This window comes from Bombina bombina, chromosome 3 (genome assembly GCF_027579735.1).
Source record: "Bombina bombina isolate aBomBom1 chromosome 3, aBomBom1.pri, whole genome shotgun sequence".
NCBI lineage: Eukaryota > Metazoa > Chordata > Amphibia > Anura > Bombinatoridae > Bombina > Bombina bombina.
The window spans coordinates 1,232,087,690-1,232,109,387 of record NC_069501.1 but is presented as its reverse complement, the minus strand read 5'-3'; the positions used below and the strand labels follow the sequence as shown (position 1 = coordinate 1,232,109,387).

Genomic DNA, 21,698 nt, shown 5'->3' with positions numbered 1-21,698 from the left:
TCACAAGGGCTTATTAAGACTGTAGACTTTTTCTGGGCTAAATCGATTCATTATTAACACATATTTAGCCTTGAGGAATCATTTATTCTGGGTATTTTGATATGATTATATCGGCAGGCACTGTTTTAGACACCTTATTCTTTAGGGGCTTTCCCTAATCATAGTCAGAGCCTCATTTTCGCGCCGGTATGGCGCACTTGTTTTTGAGGACAGCATGGCATGCAGCTGCATGTGTGTGGAGCTCTGATACATAGAAAAGTCTTTCTGAAGGCATCATTTGGTATCGTATTCCCCTTTGGGCTTGGTTGGGTCTCAGCAAAGCAGATTCCAGGGACTGTAAAGGGGTTAAATATAAATTTGGTGTGCAATACTTTTAAGGCTTTAAGACACTGTGGTGAAATTTTGGTGAATTTTGAACAATTCCTTCATACTTTTTCGCAATTGCAATAATAAAGTGTGTTTAGTTTAAAATTTAAAGTGACAGTAACGGTTTTATTTTAAAACGTTTTTTGTGCTTTGTTATCAAGTTTATGCCTGTTTAACATGTCTGAACTACCAGATAGATTGTGTTCTGACTGTGGGGAAACCAAGGTTCCTTCTCATTTAACTATATGTATTTTATGTCATAAAAAAATTTAGTAAAAATGATGCCCAAGATGATTCCTCAAGTGAGGGGAGTAAGCATGGTACTGCATCATCCCCTCCTTCGTCTACACCAGTCTTGCCCATACAGGAGGCCCCTAGTACATCTAGTGCGCCAATACTCCTTACTATGCAACATTTAACGGCTGTAATGGATAATTCTATCAAAAACATTTTAGCCAATATGCCCACTTATCAGCGAAAGCGCGACTGCTCTGTTTTAGAAAATTCTGTAGAGCATGAGAACGCTGATGATATGGTTTCTGAAGGGCCCCTACACCAGTCTGAGGGGGCCAGGGAGGTTTTGTCTGAGGGAGAAATTTCAGATTCAGGAAACATTTCTCAACAAGCTGAACCTGATGTGATTACTTTTAAATTTAAGTTGGAACATCTCCGCGCTCTGCTTAAGGAGGTGTTATCCAATTTGGATGATTGTGATTATCTGGTCATTCCAGAACCACTATGTAAAATGGAAAAGTTCTTAGAGGCCCCGGGGCCCCCCGAAGCTTTTCCTATATCCAAGCGGGTGGCGTACATTGTTAGTAAAGAATGGGACAGGCCCGGTATACCTTTAGTACCTCCCCCCATATTTATAAAATTGTTTTCCTATAGTCGACCCCAGAAAGGACTGATGGCAGACAGTCCCCAAGGTCGAGGGGGCGGTTTCTACTCTACACAAGCGCGCCACTATACCCATAGAAGATAGTTGTGCTTTCCAAGATCCTATGGATAAAAAATTAGAAGGTCTGCTAAAGATGTTTGTTCAGCAAGGTTCCCTTCTACAACCAATTGCATGCATTGTCCCTGTCACTGCAGCCGCGTGTTTCTAGTTTGATGAGCTAGGAAAGGCGATTATTAGTAATTCTTCTTCTTATGAGGAGATTATGGACAGAATTCGTGCTCTTAAATTGGCTAATTCTTTCACCCTAGACGCCACCTTGCAATTGGCTAGGTTAGCGGCGAAAAAATTCTGGGTTTGCTATTGTGGCGCAGAGCGCTTTGGTTAAAATCTTGGGCAGCGGATGCGTCTTCCAAGAACAAATTGCTTGACATTCCTTTCAAGGGGAAAACACTCTTTGGCCCTGACTTGAAAGAGATTATCTCTGATATCACTGGGGGCAAGGGCCACGCCCTTCCTCAGGATAGGTCTTTTCAAGACCAAAAATAAACCTAAGTTTCGTCCCTTTCGCAGAAACGGATCAGCCCCAAGGGCTACGTCCTCTAAGCAGGAAGGTAATACTTCTCAAGCCAATCCAGCCTGGAGACCTATGCCAGGCTGGAGCAAAGGAAAGCAGGCCAGGAAACCTGCCACTGCTACCAAGACAGCATGAAATGCGGGCCCCCGATCCGGGACCGGATCTGGTGGGGGGCAGACTCTCTCTCTTCGCTCAGGCTTGGGAAAGAGATGTTCTGGATCCTTGGGCGCTAGAAATAGTCTCCCAAGGTTATTCTCTGGAGTTCAAGGGGCTTCCTCCAAGGGGGAGGTTCCACAGGTCTCAGTTGTCTTCAGACCACATAAGAAGACAGGCATTCTTACATTGGGTAGAAGACCTGCTAAAAATGGGAGTGATTCATCCTGTTCCATTAGGAGAACAAGGGATGGGGTTCTACTCCAATCTGTTCATAGTTCCCAAAAAAGAGGGAACGTTCAGACCAATCTTAGATCTCAAGATCTTGAACAAGTTTCTCAAGGTTCCATCGTTCAAGATGGAAACCATTCGAACACTTCTTCCTTCCATCCAGGAAGGTCAATTCATGACCAAGGTGGATTTCAAGGATGCGTATCTACATATTCCTATCCACAAGGAACATCATCGGTTCCTAAGGTTTGCATTCCTGGACAAGCATTTCCAGTTCGTGGCATTTTCTTTCGGATTAGCCACTGCTCCTAGGATTTTCTCATAGGTACTAGGGTCCCTTCTGGCGGTGCTAAGACCAAGGGGCATTGCTGTAGTACCTTACTTGGACGACATTCTGATTCGAGCGTCGTCCCTTCCTCAAGTAAAGGCTCACACGGACATTGTCCTGGCCTTTCTCAGATCTCACGGATGGAATGTGAACGTGGAAAAGAGTTCTCTATCTCCGTCAACGAGGGTTCCCTTCTTGGGAACTATAATAGACTCCTTAGAAATGAGGATTTTTCTGACAGAAGCCAGAAAAACAAAACTTCTAGACTCTTGTCGGATACTTCATTCCGTTCCTCTTCCTTCCATAGCGCAGTGCATGGAAGTGATAGGTTTGATGGTAGCGGCAATGGACATAGTTCCTTTTGTGCGCATTCATCTAAGACCATTACAACTGTTCATGCTCAGTCAGTGGAATGGGGACTATTCAGACTTGTCTCCGAAGATACAAGCAAATCAGAGGACCAGAGACTCATTCCGTTGGTGGCTGTCCCTGGACAACCTGTCACAAGGGATGACCTTCCGCAGACCAGAGTGGGTCATTGTCACGACCGACGCCAGTCTGATGGGCTGGGGCGCGGTCTGGGGATCCCTGAAAGCTCAGGGTCTTTGGTCTCGGGTAGAATCTCTTCTACCGATAAATATTCTGGAACTGAGAGCGATATTCAATGCTCTCAAAGCTTGGCCTCAGCTAGCGAGGGCCAAGTTCATACATCAACCATCAGGGGGGAACAAGGAGTTCCCTAGCGATGGAAGAAGTGACCAAAATCATTCTATGGGCGGAGTCTCACTCCTGCCACCTGTCTGCTATCCACATCCCAGGAGTGGAAAATTGGGAAGCGGATTTTCTGAGTCGTCAGACATTGCATCCGGGGGAGTGGGAACTCCATCCGGAAATCTTTGCCCAAGTCACTCAACCGTGGGGCATTCCAGACATGGATCTGATGGCCTCTCGTCAGAACTTCAGAGTTCCTTACTACGGGTACAGATCCAGGGATCCCAAGGCGGCTCTAGTGGATGCACTAGTAGCACCTTGGACCTTCAAACTAGCTTATGTGTTCCCGCCGTTTCCTCTCATCCCCAGGCTGGTAGCCAGGATCAATCAGGAGAGGGCGTCGGTGATTTTGATAGCTCCTGCGTGGCCACGCAGGACTTGGTATGCAGATCTGGTGAATATGTCATCGGCTCCACCATGGAAGCTACCTTTGAGAGACCTTCTTGTTCTAGGTCCGTTCGACCCACTCCAGCTGACTGCTTGGAGATTGAACGCTTGATCTTATCAAAGCGAGGGTTCTCAGATTCTGTTATTAATACTCTTGTTCAGGCCTGAAAGCCTGTAACCAGAAAAATTACCACATAATTTGGTATATCTGTTGGTGTGAATCTGCAGGATTCCCTTGGGACAAGGTTAAGATTCCTAAGAGTCTATCCTTCCTTCGAGAAGGATTGGAAAAAGGATTATCTGCAAGTTCCTTGATGGGACAGATTTCTGCCTTGTCTGTGTTACTTCACAAAAAGCTGGCAGCTGTGCCAGATGTTCTAGCCTTTGTTCAGGCTCTGGTTAGAATCAAGCCTGTTTACAAAATTTTGACTCCTCCTTGGAGTCTCAACCTAGTTCTTTCAGTTCTTCAGGGGGTTCCGTTTGAACCCTTACATTCCGTTGATATTAAGTTATTATCTTGGAAAGTTTTGTTTTTGGTTGCAATTTCTTCTGCTAGAAGAGTTTCAGAATTATCTGCTCTGCAGTGTTCTTCTCCTTATCTGGTGTTCCATGCAGATAAGGTGGTTTTGCGTACTAAACCTGGTTTTCTTCCAAAAGTTGTTTCTAACAAAAACATTAACCAGGAGATAGTTGTGCCTTCTTTGTGTCCTAATCCAGTTTCAAAGAAGGAACGTTTGTTGCACAACTTGGATGTAGTTCGTGCTCTCAAATTTTACTTAGCAGCTACTAAGGATTTCAGACAAACTTTGTCTTTGTTTGTTGTTTATTCTGGTAAACGGAGAGGTCAAAAAGCAACTTCTACCTCTCTCTCCTTCTGGATTAAAAGCATTATCCGATTGGCTTATGAGACTGCCGGACGGCAGCCTCCTGAAAGAATCACAGCTCACTCCACTAGGGCTGTGGCTTCCACATGGGCCTTCAAGAACGAGGCTTCTGTTGATCAGATATGTAAGGCAGCGACTTGGTCTTCACTGCACACTTTTTCTAAATTTTACAAATTTGATACTTTTGCTTCTTCTGAGGCTATTTTTGGGAGAAAGGTTTTGCAAGCCGTGGTGCCTTCCATTTAGGTGACCTGATTTGCTCCCTCCCTTCATCCGTGTCCTAAAGCTTTGGTATTGGTTCCCACAAGTAAGGATGACGCCGTGGACCGGACACACCTATGTTGGAGAAAACAGAATTTATGTTTACCTGATAAATTACTTTCTCCAACGGTGTGTCCGGTCCACGGCCCGCCCTGGTTTTTTTAATCAGGTCTGATAATTTATTTTCTTTAACTACAGTCACCACGGTAACATATGGTTTCTCCTATGCAAATATTCCTCCTTAACGTCGGTCGAATGACTGGGGTAGGCGGAGCCTAGGAGGGATCATGTGACCAGCTTTGCTGGGCTCTTTGCCATTTCCTGTTGGGGAAGAGAATATCCCACAAGTAAGGATGACGCCGTGGACCGGACACACCGTTGGAGAAAGTAATTTATCAGGTAAACATAAATTCTGTTTTTCGTCCCTTTCGCAGAAACGGACCAGCCTCTAATTCTACATCCTCTAAGCAAGAGGGTAATACTTCTCAACCCAAACCAGCCTGGAGACCGATGCAAGGCTGGAACAAGGGTAAGCAGGCCAAGAAGCCTGCCACTGCTACCAAAACAGCATGAAGGGATGGCCCCCGATCCGGGACCGGATCTGGTGGGGGGCAGACTTTCTCTCTTTGCTCAGGCTTGGGCAAGAGATGTTCAGGATCCTTGGGCACTAGAAATAGTTTCTCAGGGTTATCTCCTGGAATTCAAGGAACTACCCCCAAGGGGAAGGTTCCACAGGTCTCAATTATCTTCAAACCAAATAAAAAGACAGGCATTCTTACATTGTGTAGAAGACCTGTTAAAGATGGGAGTAATTCATCCAGTTCCAATAGGAGAACAAGGGATGGGGTTTTACTCCAACCTGTTCATAGTTCCCAAAAAAGAGGGAACATTCAGACCAATTTTAGATCTCAAGATCCTAAACAAATTTCTCAGGGTTCCATCGTTCAAAATGGAAACCATTCGAACGATCCTTCCTACCATCCAGGAAGGTCAATTTATGACCACGGTGGATTTAAAGGATGCGTACCTACATATTCCTATCCACAAGGAACATCATCAGTTCCTAAGGTTCGCTTTTCTGGACAAGCATTACAAGTTTGTGGCACTTCCATTCGGATTAGCCACTGCTCCGAGAATTTTCACAAAGGTACTAGGGTCCCTTCTAGCGGTTCTAAGACCAAGGGGCATTGCAGTAGTACCGTACTTGGACGACATCCTGATTCAAGCGTCGTCTCTGTCAAAAGCAAAGGCTCATACGGACATCGTCCTAGCCTTTCTCAGATCTCACGGATGGAAAGTGAACATAGAAAAAAGTTCTCTGTCCCCGTCAACAAGAGTTCCCTTCTTGGGAACAATAATAGATTCCTTAGAAATGAGGATTTTTCTAACAGAGGTCAGAAAGTCAAAACTTCTAAGCTCTTGTCAAGTACTTCATTCTGTTCTTCGTCCTTCCATAGCGCAGTGCATAGAAGTAATAGGATTGATGGTTGCAGCAATGGACATAGTTCCTTTTGCGCGAATTCATCTAAGACCATTACGACTGTGCATGCTCAGACAGTGGAATGGGGATTATACAGACTTGTCTCCGACGATTCAAGTAGATCAAAGGACCAGAGATTCACTCCGTTGGTGGCTGATCCTGGACAACCTGTCACAGGGAATGAGCTTCCGCAGACCAGAGTGGGTCATTGTCACGACCGACGCCAGTCTGGTGGGCTGGGGCGCGCGGTCTGGGAACCCCTGAAAGCTCAGGGTCTATGGTCTCGGGAAGAATCTCTTCTCCTGATAAACATTCTGGAACTGAGAGCGATATTAAATGCTCTCAAAGCTTGGCCTCATCTAGCAAAGGCCAAATTCATAAGGTTTCAATCAGACAACATGACGACTGTTGCATATATCAACCATCAGGGGGGAACAAGGAGTTCCCTGGCGATGGAGGAAGTGACCAAGATAATTCAATGGGCGGAGGATCACTCCTGCCACTTGTCTGCAATCCGCATCCCAGGAGTGGAAAATTGGGAAGCGGATTTTCTGAGTCGTCAGACATTCCATCCGGGGGAGTGGGAACTCCATCCGGAAATCTTTGCCCAAATAACTCAATTATGGGGCATTCCAGACATGGATCTGATGGCCTCTCGTCAGAACTTCAAGGTTCCTTGTTACGGGTCCAGATCCAGGGATCCCAAGGCGGCTCTAGTAGATGCACTAGTAGCACCTTGGACCTTCAACCTAGCTTATGTATTCCCACCGTTTCCTCTCATTCCCAGGCTGGTAGCCAGGATCAATCAGGAGAGGGCTTCGGTGATCTTGATAGCTCCTGCGTGGCCACGCAGGACTTGGTATGCAGACCTGGTGAATATGTCATCAGCTCCACCATGGAAGCTACCTTTGAGACAGGACCTTCTTGTTCAAGGTCCATTCGAACATCCGAATCTAGTTTCACTCCAACTGACTGCTTGGAGATTGAACGCTTGATTTTATCAAAGCGTGGGTTTTCAGATTCTGTAATAGATACTCTGATTCAGGCTAGAAAGCCTGTAACTAGAAAAATTTACCATAAAATATGGAAAAAATATATCTGTTGGTGTGAATCTAAAGGATTCCCATGGAACAGGATAAAAATTCCTAAGATTCTATCCTTTCTACAAGAAGGTTTGGAGAAAGGATTATCTGCAAGTTCTCTGAAGGGACAGATCTCTGCTTTATCTGTTTTACTTCACAAAAGACTGGCAGCTGTGCCAGACGTTCAAGCGTTTGTTCAGGCTCTGGTTAGAATCAAGCCTGTTTACAGACCTTTGACTCCTCCCTGGAGTCTTAATCTAGTTCTTTCAGTTCTTCAAGGGGTTCCGTTTGAACCCTTACATTCCGTAGATATTAAGTTATTATCTTGGAAAGTTTTGTTTTTGGTTGCAATTTCTTCTGCTAGAAGAGTTTCTGAGTTATCTGCTCTGCAGTGTTCTCCGCCCTATCTGGTGTTCCATGCAGATAAGGTGGTTTTGCGTACTAAGCCTGGTTTTCTTCCGAAAGTTGTTTCCAACAAAAATATTAACCAGGAGATAGTTGTACCTTCTTTGTGTCCGAATCCAGTTTCAAAGAAGGAACGTTTGTTACACAATTTGGACGTAGTCCGTGCTCTACAATTCTATTTAGAGGCCACTAAAGATTTCAGACAAACATCTTCTTTGTTTGTTGTTTATTCTGGTAAAAGGAGAGGTCAAAAAGCAACTTCTACCTCTCTTTCTTTTTGGCTTAAAAGCATTATCCGATTGGCTTATGAGACTGCCGGACGGCAGCCTCCTGAAAGAATCACAGCTCATTCCACTAGGGCTGTGGCTTCCACATGGGCCTTCAAGAACGAGGCTTCTGTTGACCAGATATGTAAGGCAGCGACTTGGTCTTCACTGCACACTTTTGCCAAATTTTACAAATTTGATACTTTTGCTTCTTCGGAGGCTATTTTTGGGAGAAAGGTTTTGCAAGCCGTGGTGCCTTCCATTTAGGTGACCTGATTTGCTCCCTCCCTTCATCCTTGTCCTAAAGCTTTGGTATTGGTTCCCACAAGTAAGGATGACGCCGTGGACTGGACACACCTATGTTGGAGAAAACAGAATTTATGCTTACCTGATAAATTACTTTCTCCAACGGTGTGTCCGGTCCACGGCCCGCCCTGGTTTTTTTAATCAGGTCTGATGAATTATTTTTTCTAACTACAGTCACCACGGTATCATATGGTTTCTCCTATGCATATTTCCTCCTGTACGTCGGTCGAATGACTGGGGTAGGCGGAGCCTAGGAGGGATCATGTGACCAGCTTTGCTGGGCTCTTTGCCATTTCCTGTTGGGGAAGAGAATATCCCACAAGTAAGGATGACGCCGTGGACCGGACACACCGTTGGAGAAAGTAATTTATCAGGTAAGCATAAATTCTGTTTTTTGGCACGTTTTTCCCTAGTGCAGGGGCGGTCCTACCAGACATTCCAAGTGACTTGGTGGAGTTCCTGGGCACGATAATAGACTCTGTCCATGAAGATATTTCTCACGGATCAGCGGTGCAGGAAGCTTGCGTCCACCTGTCTTGCCCTTTAGTCCTCCACAAGCCCATCGGTGGCTCAATGTATGGAGGTGATAGGTCTCATGGTGTCAAGCATAGATGTCGTCCCATTCGCCAGGTTCCACCTCAGACCTCTTCAATTGTGCATGTTGAGACAGTGGAACGGCAATCATTCAGATCTATCACAGCTGATATCCCTGGATGCTCGGACTCGGAACTCCCTCTCTTGGTGGATTCGTCCGGAGCAACTGTCCATGGGGACATCCTTCTTGAGACCGTTCTGGGAGATTGTGACCACAGGAGCCAGTTTGTCAGGATGGGGAGCTGTTTGTGGTGCCAGGATGGCACAAGGAAAGTGGTCCAGGGAGGAGTCTCTCCTTCCGATCAACATCCTAGAACTTCTCGCAATCTACAATGCTCTGAAGGCATGGCCTTCTGTGGGGTCGGTCAGTTTCATCAGATTCCAGACCGACAACATTACCTCGGTGGTTTACATCAACTATCAAGGGGGGGACGAGGAGCTCCCTTTTGATGAGGGAGGTGTCTCGGATTTTTGAGTGGGCGGAGTCCCACCACTGCTCGCTCTCAGCGATTCACATTCCGGGTGTGGACAACTGGGAATCAGACTTTCTCAGCAGACAGTCCTTCCATCCGGGGGAATGGTCTCTTCACCCTGAAGTGTTTGCGGAGATTTGTCACAGATGGGGAACGCTGGAGATAGATTACATGGTGTCCAGACTCAATTACAAACTACCTCGATATGGGTCGAGGTCCAGGGATCCCCAGGCAGAGCTGATAGATGCCTTAGTGGTTTCTTGGGGATTCAGCCTAGCTTACATTTTTCCTCTGTTGCCACTTCTACCTCGCATAGTGGCACGCATAAAACAGGAGCGGTCTTCAGCCATTCTGATTGCTCCTTCGTGGCTGCGGAGGACGTGCAGATCTGGTGGGGATGTCATCCTCTCCGCCATGGAGGTTACCCTGTCGCAGAGATCTGCTGTCACAGGGCCCCTTTCAGCATCAGAATCTAGATTCTCTGAGGCTGACTGCGTGGGGATTAAACGCCTAGTCTTAGCTAAGAGAGACTTTTCTGAAAGTGTGATTGATACTCTAATTCAGGCAAGGAAGCCAGTCACTTGTTGCATCTACCATAAGGTGTGGAGAACTTACTTGTTCTGGTGTGAGAAGCATGGATATCCTTGGCATAAGGTGAAGGTATCCAGGATTCTGTCCTTTCTCCAGGATGGTTTGGAGAAGGGTCTTGTCGCTAGTTCCTTAAAGGGACAGATTTCGGCATTATCAGTCTTGTTGCATATGAGAATCGCTGAGCTCCCTGACATCCAATCTTTTGTTCAGGCTTTGTGTAGAATCAGACCTGTCTTTAGACAGTAGGCTCTGCCTTGGAGCTTAAACTTAGTCCTTGTGGTTTTGCAGAGGGTTCCGTTTGAACCTATGCATTCCATAGACATTAAAATTCTGTCCTGGAAGGTTCTCTTCCTGTTGGCTATTGCATTTGCACGCAAAGTATCTGAGATAGCTGCCTTGCAATGCAATGTGATCCTCCTTATCTGGTGTTTCATGCGGATGAGGCTGTACTGCGCACTGGGTTGGGGTTTCTCCCCAAGGTGGTGTCTAAAACGTAACATCAATCAGGAAATAATTGTTCCTTCTTTGTGCCCTAACCTTTTTTCTTCAAAGGAGAGGTTACTTCATAACCTGGATGTGCTTCGTGCCTTGAAGTTTTATCTTCAGGCTACCAAGAATTTAAGACGGTTTACATCTCTTTTTGTGTTGTATTCTGGGAAGCGCAAAGGGTCGCTGCTGCTTCTTTGTCTTTTTGGTTGAGGAGTATGATTCGCTTGGCTTATGAGACAGCGGGACATAAGCCTCCTCAGAGGATCTTGGCACATTCAACTAGAGCTGTGGCTTCGTCTTGGGCCTTCAAGAATGAGGCCTCTATGGAGCAAATTTGTAAGGCGGTTACCTGGTCTTTCTTACACACTTTTACAAAGTTTTACTAATTTGACGTTCTTACTTCTGAGGAAGCTGTTTTTGGGAGAAAACTGGCAGTGATAGTAATTCTCCCTTGGGAGTTTGTCACTGGCCTGCCTCAGGTGTTGCTGGGAATTATCTTTAAGCTTCCTACCGTTTGTCTTTCGATGTACTCCTGCTTCAGATCTACGTACGCATCCCCAACCAACACCTTCGGACCTTTCACCTGCCGTAACTGCTCCTTCCCCTCCCTCCGGACCACAACCCAACCAACTAACCCACCCAAAAACAGCCTCAACTGCATCTTCCTCAACACCTGCTCCATCCACAAGCATGCCCTCTAATTGCAATACCCGAAGGCTACAAGATCTGCCACAAAGACAGCAGCAACCGACCTGGAGGAGGCATCGCTAAAAAAACAGCCATCCAAGACAGAATCAACTCTAACGCACACAACAGCAAAGAGTTGTTCTCAGTCATCAAGGAATTCTCTAAACCCTACAGTGACACCACAAACATCCCACCCTCCTAGGACCTTTGCAATACCCTCGCTGCACACTTCCACCGCAAGATCCTCGACATCTATGACAGTTTCACACCTCATAACTCAACTTTCACCACCCACTCCCCTACACCCAATGATACCCCTCCCAAATTTGCCTCCCACACACAGACTATCTGGAGCCCCCTCAACACAGAGGACACCCTCAGAATCATGAAATCCATTCACTCTGGCGCACCCTTGGACCCATGCCCCCATCACATATTCAACAAAGCAAGCGACACCATCGCCCCTGAACTCCGCTGCACCATCAACGGCTCCATCAAAACCGGCACCTTCCCAGATGTCTGGAAGCACGTGGAACTGAAACCCCTGCTGAAGAAACCCTCGGCAGACCCCACGGACCCGAATAACTACCGCCCCATCTTTCTACTCCCCTTCCTAGCCAAAGTCATAGATAAGTCCATCAACTTGCAACTTATTGACCACATTGACGACAACCACACCCCTGACCACTCCCAATCCGGTTTCAGAAACAACCACAGCACTGAATCCGTCGTCCTCTCCGCCAAAGATGACATCTGCACCATGCTCGACCGAGGAGAAACCGTCGCCCTCATCCTCCTAGACCTCTCAGCAGCTTTTGACACTTTCGACCACAACACCCTCCGCACCCGCCTACACAACGCCAGCGTCCGCAGCAAAGCCCTGGAATGGATCACCTCCTTCCAGACTCCCGCCCTTCTCCTCCAAATTCACACCATACAACTGCGGTGTTCCACAAGGCTCTTCGCTGAGCCCCACCCTCTTCAACATCTACATGGCCCCTCTCGCTGCCATCATCCAACGCCACATTCTCAACATAGTCTCCTACGCCGACGACACCCAGTTAATCATCTCACTCACCCAAGATCCCACCACCGCCAAGAAGAACGTCCACGAAGGCCTGACAGTAGTTGCCGCCTGGATGAATGACAACTGGCTCAAACTAAACACAGACAAAACAAAGTCCTCCTCCTCGGACCCAATAAATCCACATGGGACGACTCCTGGTGGCCCACAGCACTTGGTCACCCTCCAACCCTAACCGACTCCTCACTCTCCATGGACCGACAAATCAATGCTGTCACCTCAACATGTTTCCACATTCTCCACCTGCTACGAAAAATCTTTAAGTGGATCCCTACCGAAACCAAGAAAACAGTCACCCATGCCCTCGTCAGCAGCCGGTTGGACTACGGCAACGCACTCTACGCCGGCTCCACCCTCAAACTCCAAAATAGACTGCAACGTATCCAGAACGCCTCAGCCAGACTCATCCTCGACATCCCTCTCCAATGCCACGTCATCGAACTCCTAAGGAACCTTCACTGGCTCCCCATCAATAAGAGAATCGCCTTCAAGCTCCTTACCAACGCATTCAAGGCCCTACACAACATCGGACCCGAATACATCAACCACTGTGTAAATGTCTACACCCCTGCCAGACAATTCTGATCGGCCGACCAAGCACTCACAGTCATCCTCCGCATCAGCAAATCCACAGCGGGCGGAAGATCCTTCTCCCACATGGCAGCAAAGACATGGAACACCCTCCTCCTGCACTTTAGACAATCCTGGCTCTTCGACTGAACGCCCATCCCCTCCACCCCTCCCCCCCCCCCTCCTATACGCTTTCCCTTAGCGCCTTGAGAACCCTCACGGGTGCTTAGTTTGCGCTCTATAAGTTCCCAATAGATAGAGGGGATCTACTTTTCGTCCCTTTATGGGGACAAGGCCCAACGCCAACAGCCCGTAGCGAAAGCGGATCAGTCCAAGGGCACTTGGAAACCAGCTCAGTCTTGGAATAAGTCCAAGCAGAACAAGAAGTCCGCCAAAACAAAGTCTGCATGAAGGGACGGACCCTGACCGGTCTCCGGACCATGTAGGGGGCAGACTATCTCTTCTCAGAAGCCTGGTTGCAGGATGTTCAGGGCCCTTGGGTTCTGGAGGTTATTGCCCAAGGATACAGGATAGGGTTCAGATCTTATCTGCCCAGGGGCAGATTCCTCCTGTCAAATCTGTCTTCCAGACCGGAAAAGAGAGACGCCTTTCTAGAATATGTGAGGGATCTCTCTTCTCTCTGAGTAATTGTACCAGTACACCCAGCAGAAAGGGATCTAGGGTACTATTTAAACATTTTCGTGGTCCCAAAGAAGGAGGGCCCGATTCTAGACCTAAAATGTTTAAACAAATTCCTGTCTGTTCCATCGTTCAAAGTGGAAACGATCAGATCTATTCTGCCCCTAGTTCAAGAGCGTCAGTTCATAGACTTGAAGGATGCCTACCTTCATATGCCAATCCACAGGGATCACTTCCGGTTCCTGAGATTTGCGTTTCTGGACCAACATTTCCATTTCTTGGCCCTTACTTTTGGTCTGGCGACGGCCACGAGAATCTTCACAAAGGTTCTGGGGGCGCTACTTGCAGTGGCCAGATCCAGAGGCATTGCTGTGGCGCCCTATCTGGAACACATCCTAGTCCAGGCGCTGTCGTTCAGTCTTGCAGAGGATCACTCGAGGACGCTTCTCCTTTTGCTCCAATCCCACGGTTGGAAGATAAACTCAGAAAAGAGCTCCCTGATTCCCTGCAACAGGGTGGAGTTCCTGGGAACGATAATAGATTCTATATCCATGAGGATATTTCTCACAGATCAGCGATGCAGGAAGTTTGCGTCCACCTGCCTTCCCTTCAGACATCCTCCAGTCCCTCGGTGGCTCAGTGTATTTTTTCGATTACTTGAAAAAAGGCGGGCTGTTGGGTTTCTGTTAATTAGCTTTAAAGGGGGACAACTCTTTGTTGAGTGCATCTGAGGAGAGTTGACATGCTCAAAGCAGGGTGGCTGCTCACCTAATGATTCATTTACAATCCATGACATATTGACATTCATTCACAATCATAATGATTGTTTGTGAATGAATGTAAATATGTCATGTTGTAAATGATGCCGTCTGCCTGAAGAGCCTGTCAGTCTGCCTCTGCGATGGCGGCACACCTGACAATCTCTCACAATCTCTCTTACCATTTTGTTGTTTTGTCTTCTGCTTTTGGCAGGAAAGTCATCCAGGCTGTAGTATCTGGTAAACGGGTGCCTTCCTTAGATTTTTTTTTTTTTTTTTTTTTTTTTTAATTTCCCCATCTTGTTTTTGTTTTTTTTTGTCGACCCCACAGCTTGGATTTTAAATCCCACATGTAATGACTCATGGACTCTCATCAACTTATGAAAAAAAAAAATTATATTTACCTGTTAAGTTAATGTCTTTCATGGTGTTGAGAGTCCATGAGATCTTCCCCAGTTTCGTATGTTCAGTTGGCGCAGTTCTAGTATTGCACATTGTTTACCCTGTTTTCTGTCTTTCTCCTCTTCTTGGCTATATGTTAGATTGAGGTATACAGGGAAGTGGGAGGGAGTAAAAGCTCTTGATATGTTGGTATTTTTGCCTCCTCCTAGTGGTCAGGAATTTAATCCCACATGTAATGGGTTGTGGACTCTCACCTCCATGAAAGAAAGGAATTTAAAAGTTAAGCATAAAATTATGTTTCTCCAACATAGGTGTGTCCGGTCCACGGCGTCATCCTTACTTGTGGGATATTCTCTTCCCCAACAGGAAATGGCAAAGAGCCCAGCAAAGCTGGTCACATGATCCCTCCTAGGCTCCGCCTACCCCAGTCATTCTCTTTGCCGTTGTACAGGCAACATCTCCACGGAGATGGCTTAGAGTTTTTTAGTGTTTAACTGTAGTTTTTCATTATTCAATCAAGAGTTTGTTATTTTCAAATAGTGCTGGTACGTACTATTTACTCAGAAACAGAAAAGAGATGAAGAATTCTGTTTGTATGAGGAAAATGATTTTAGCAACCGTAACTAAAATCCATGGCTGTTCCACACAGGACTGTTGAGAGCAATTAACTTCAGTTGGGGGAACAGAGTGCAGTCTCTTACTGCTTGAGGTATGACACATTCTAACAAGACGATGTAATGCTGGAAGCTGTCATTTTCCCTATGGGATCCGGTAAGCCATGTTTATTACGATTGTAAATAAGGGCTTCACAAGGGCTTATTTAAACTGTAGACTTTTTCTGGGCTAAATCGATTGATTATTAACACATATTTAGCCTTGAGGAATCATTTTATCTGGGTATTTTGATATAATAATATCGGCAACTGTTTTAGACACCTTATTCTTTAGGGGCTTTCCCAAAGCATAGGCAGAGTCTCATTTTCGCGCCGGTGTTGCGCACTTGTTTTTGAGAGGCATGGCATGCAGTCGCATGTGAGAGGAGCTCTGATACTTATAAAGGACTTCTGAAGGCGTCATTTGGTATCGTATTCCCCTTTGGGTTTGGTTGGGTCTCAGCAAAGCAGATACCAGGGACTGTAAAGGGGTTAAAGCTTAAAACGGCTCCGGTTCCGTTATTTTAAGGGTTAAAGCTTCCAAAATTGGTGTGCAATATTTTCAAAGCTTTAAGACGCTGTGGTGAAAATTTGGTGAATTTTGAACAATTCCTTCATGTTTTTTCGCAATTGCAGTAATAAAGTGTGTTCAGTTTAAAATTTAAAGTGACAGTAACGGTTTTATTTTAAAACGTTTTTTGTACTTTCTGATCAAGTTTATGCCTGTTTAACATGTCTGAGCTACCAGATAGACTGTGTTCTGAATGTGGGGAAGCCAGAATTCCTATTCATTTAAATAAATGTGATTTATGTGATAATGACAATGATGCCCAAGATGATTCCTCAAGTGAGGGGAGTAAGCATGGTACTGCATCATTCCCTCCTTCGTCTACACGAGTCTTGCCCACTCAGGAGGCCCCTAGTACATCTAGCGCGCCAATACTCCTTACTATGCAACAATTAACGGCTGTAATGGATAATTCTGTCAAAAACATTTTAGCCAAAATGAACCCTTGTCAGCGTAAGCGTGGCTGCTCTGTTTTAGTTACTGAAGAGCATGACGACGCTGATATTAATATCTCTGAAGGGCCCCTAACCCAATCTGAGGGGGCCAGGGAGGTTTTGTCTGAGGGAGAAATTACTGATTTAGGGAACATTTCTCAGCAGGCTGAATCTGATGTGATTACATTTAAATTTAAATTGGAACATCTCCGCATTTTGCTTAAGGAGGTATTATCCACTCTGGATGATTGTGAAAATTTAGTCATCCCAGAGAAACTATGTAAAATGGACAAGTTCTTAGAGGTGCCGGGGCTCCCAGAAGCTTTTCCTATACCCAAGCGGGTGGCGGACATTGTTAATAAAGAATGGGAAAGGCCCGGTATTCCTTTCGTCCCTCCCCCCATATTTAAAAAATTGTTTCCTATGGTCGACCCTAGAAAGGACTTATGGCAGTCAGTCCCCAAGGTCGAGGGAGCGGTTTCTACTTTAAACAAACGCACCACTATTCCCATAGAGGATAGTTGTGCTTTCAAAGATCCTATGGATAAAAAATTAGAAGGTTTGCTTAAAAAGATGTTTGTTCAGCAGGGTTACCTTCTACAACCCATTTCATGCATTGTCCCTGTCACTACTGCCGCATATTTCTGGTTTGATGAACTGCTTAAGGTGCTCGATAGTGACTCTCCTCCTTATGAGGAGATTATGGACAGAATCAATGCTCTCAAATTGGCTAATTCTTTCACTCTAGACGCCTCTTTGCAATTGGCTAAGTTAGCGGCTAAGAACTCTGGGTTTGCTATTGTGGCGCGCAGAGCGCTTTGGTTGAAATCTTGGTCGGCTGATGCGTCTTCCAAGAACAAGCTACTAAACATTCCTTTCAAGGGGAAAACGTTGTTTGGTCCTGACTTGAAAGAGATTATCTCTGATATCACTGGGGGTAAGGGCCACGCCCTTCCTCAGGATCGGCCTTTCAAGGCAAAAAATAGACCTAATTTTCGTCCCTTTCGTAAAAACGGACCAGCCCAAGGTGCTACGTCCTCTAAGCAAGAGGGTAATTCTTCTCAGGCCAAGCCAGCTTGGAGACCAATGCAAGGCTGGAACAAGGGAAAGCAGGCCAAGAAACCTGCCACTGCTACCAAGACAGCATGAAATATTGGCCCCCGATCCGGGACCGGATCTGGTGGGGGGCAGACTCTCTCTCTTCGCTCAGGCTTGGGCAAGAGATGTTCTGGATCCTTGGGCGCTAGAAATAGTCTCCCAGGGTTATCTTCTGGAATTCAAGGGACTTCCCCCAAGGGGGAGGTTCCACAGGTCGCAGTTGTCTTCAGACCACATAAAAAGACAGGCGTTCTTACATTGTGTAGAAGACCTGTTAAAAATGGGAGTGATTCATCCTGTTCCATTAAGAGAACAAGGGATGGGGTTCTACTCCAATCTGTTCATAGTTCCCAAAAAAGAGGGAACGTTCAGACCAATCCTAGATCTCAAGATCTTAAACAAATTTCTCAAGGTCCCATCGTTCAAGATGGAAACCATTCAAACTATCCTTCCTTCCATCCAGGTAGGTCAATTCATGACCACGGTGGATTTAAAGGATGCGTATCTACATATTCCTATCCACAAGGAACATCATCGGTTCCTAAGGTTTGCATTCCTGGACAAACATTACCAGTTCGTGGCGCTTCCTTTCGGATTAGCCACTGCTCCAAGGATTTTCACAAAGGTACTAGGGTCCCTTCTAGCGGTGCTAAGACCAAGGGGCATTGCAGTAGTACCTTACCTGGACGACATTATGATTCAAGCGTCGTCCCTTCCTCAAGCAAAGGCTCACACGGACATTGTCCTGGCCTTTCTCAGATCTCACGGCTGGAAAGTGAACGTGGAAAAGAGTTCTCTATCCCCGTCAACAAGGGTTCCCTTCTTGGGAACAATTATAGACTCCTTAGAAATGAGGATCTTTCTAACAGAGGCCAGAAAAACAAAGCTTCTGGACTCTTGTCGGATACTTCATTCCGTTCCTCTTCCTTCCATAGCTCAGTGCATGGAAGTGATCGGGTTGATGGTGGCGGCGATGGACATAGTTCCTTTTGCGCGCATTCATCTAAGACCATTACAACTGTGCATGCTCAGTCAGTGGAATGGGGACTATACAGACTTGTCTCCGAAGATACAAGTAAATCAGAGGACCAGAGACTCACTCCGTTGGTGGCTGTCCCTGGACAATCTGTCTCAAGGGATGATGTTCCACAGACCAGAGTGGGTCATTGTCACGACCGACGCCAGTCTGATAGGCTGGGGCGCGGTCTGGGGATCCCTGAAAGCTCAGGGTCTTTGGTCTCGGGAAGAATCTCTTCTACCGATAAATATTCTGGAACTGAGAGCGATATTCAATGCGCTCCAGGCCTGGCCCCAGCTTGCGAGGACCAGGTTCATTCGGTTTCAATCAGACAACATGACGACTGTTGCGTACATCAACCATCAGGGGGGAACAAGGAGTTCCCTAGCGATGGAAGAAGTAACCAAAATTATTCTTTGGGCGGAGTCTCACTCCTGCCACCTGTCTGCTATCCACATCCCAGGAGTGGAAAATTGGGAAGCGGATTTTCTGAGTCGTCAGACATTGCATCCGGGGGAGTGGGAACTCCATCCGGAAATCTTTGCCCAAGTCACTCACCTGTGGGGCATTCCAGACATGGATCTGATGGCCTCTCGTCAGAACTTCAAAGTTCCTTGCTACGGGGCCAGATCCAGGGATCCCAAGGCGGCTCTAGTGGATGCACTAGTAGCACCTTGGACCTTCAAACTAGCTTATGTGTTCCCGCCATTTCCTCTCATCCCCAGGCTGATAGCCAGGATCAAGCAGGAGAGGGCGTCGGTGATTTTGATAGCTCCTGCGTGGCCACGCAGGACTTGGTATGCAGATCTGGTGAATATGTCATCGGCTCCACCTTGGAAGCTACCTTTGAGACGAGACCTTCTTGTTCAGGGTCCATTCGAACATCCGAATCTGGTTTCACTCCAGCTGACTGCGTGGAGATTGAACGCTTGATTTTATCGAAGCGAGGGTTCTCAGATTCTGTGATCGATACTCTTGTTCAGGCCAGAAAGCCTGTGACTAGAAAGATTTACCACAAAATTTGGAAAAAATATATCTGTTGGTGTGAATCTAAAGGATTCCCTTGGGACAAGGTTAAGATTCCTAGGATTCTATCCTTCCTTCAAGAAGGATTGGAAAAAGGATTATCGGCAAGTTCCCTGAAGGGACAGATTTCTGCCTTGTCGGTATTACTTCACAAAAAGCTGGCAGCTGTACCAGATGTTCAAGCCTTTGTTCAGGCTCTGGTTAGAATCAAGCCTGTTTACAAACCTTTGACTCCTCCTTGGAGTCTCAATTTAGTTCTTTCAGTTCTTCAGGGGGTTCCGTTTGAACCCTTACATTCCGTTGATATTAAGTTATTATCTTGGAAAGTTTTGTTTTTAGTTGCGATTTCTTCTGCTAGAAGAGTCTCAGAATTATCTGCTCTGCAGTGTTCTCCTCCTTATCTGGTGTTCCATGCAGATAAGGTGGTTTTACGTACTAAACCTGGTTTTCTTCCAAAAGTTGTTTCTAACAAAAACATTAACCAGGAGATTATCGTACCTTCTCTGTGTCCAAAACCAGTTTCAAAGAAGGAACGTTTGTTGCACAATTTGGATGTTGTTCGCGCTCTAAAATTCTATTTAGATGATACAAAGGATTTTAGACAAACATCTTCCTTGTTTGTTGTTTATTCAGGTAAAAGGAGAGGTCAAAAAGCAACTTCTACCTCTCTCTCTTTTTGGATTAAAAGCATCATCAGATTGGCTTACGAGACTGCCGGACGGCAGCCTCCCGAAAGAATCACAGCTCATTCCACTAGGGCTGTGGCTTCCACATGGGCCTTCAAGAACGAGGCTTCTGTTGATCAGATATGTAGGGCAGCGACTTGGTCTTCACTGCACACTTTTACCAAATTTTACAAGTTTGATACTTTTGCTTCTTCTGAGGCTATTTTTGGGAGAAAGGTTTTGCAAGCCGTGGTGCCTTCCATTTAGGTGACCTGATTTGCTCCCTCCCTTCATCCGTGTCCTAAAGCTTTGGTATTGGTTCCCACAAGTAAGGATGACGCCGTGGACCGGACACACCTATGTTGGAGAAAACAGAATTTATGTTTACCTGATAAATTTCTTTCTCCAACGGTGTGTCCGGTCCACGGCCCGCCCTGGTTTTTTTAATCAGGTCTGATATTTTATTTTCTTTAACTACAGTCACCACGGTACCATATGGTTTCTCCTATGCAAATATTCCTCCTTAACGTCGGTCGAATGACTGGGGTAGGCGGAGCCTAGGAGGGATCATGTGACCAGCTTTGCTGGGCTCTTTGCCATTTCCTGTTGGGGAAGAGAATATCCCACAAGTAAGGATGACGCCGTGGACCGGACACACCGTTGGAGAAAGAAATTTATCAGGTAAACATAAATTCTGTTTTTGTGATTAAAAGGACATGAACATAAAATTTAAATTTCATGGATCAGACAGCATGAGACACTTTTCAAATTACTTTTGTTATGAAACTGAGTTTGTTCTCTTGGTATCCTCTGTCGAAAAGCATACCTAGGTAGGCTCAGGAGCAGCAATGCACCACTGGGAGGTAGCTGGTAATTGGTGGCTGCACACACATACCTTCTTGCCATTGGCTCATCAGATGTGTTCATCTTGCTCACGGTAGGGCATTGCTGCTCTAGTGCTGACTTTAAATATGTGTTTAATAACATTGAAGGGGTTAAAAGCATATTTTATATGCAATCAACAGTATAATACATTCTTGTTCAATATGGAACATCTACTTTTTGCATCGGAATGTCCCTTCATATCCAAAAAAAAAATGTAAGTTAAGTTCCTTAGCTGATCTATTTTATTACTTCTATATCTTTTTCAGCTCTTTACTATGGGAAATATAATTTTTTGGCTATTTTTATTTTATTATTTTTTTATACTTTTTTTTTAATTATCTTTAGCTTGTACACAAGAACATGCTCCAAAGTACAGAGACCATTTCACAATATAGGAAAACATATTGGAGTATAAAACAGCTAATTTATTGGCTCCTATCTTGTTATTGATATTACCATCAGTTTGTAATATATGCACTTCTTATATATCATAGGCCATTAGGTAAAAACAATTGCACCTAAACAGTATGGTAACGAGACTGGGATTTCTGCCCTATTTTCTGTCCTCATAAATTGTACGTTCCCACGGGAGTACAGGAGTAAGCACCTCCATTCCTCCTGTATTTGTTTGATACATTTTGTCTTGTCTGTTACAAATATTTTATCATTTGT

The 21,698-nt window shown here is 45.7% G+C and overlaps 1 protein-coding gene across 4 annotated transcripts in view; it reads left to right on the top strand.

The window, feature by feature from the left end:
* Nucleotides 1-21,698, top strand: part of FCHSD2 (FCH and double SH3 domains 2) — an 816,168-nt gene that overhangs the window by 371,471 nt on the left and 422,999 nt on the right. The window lies entirely within an intron of this gene.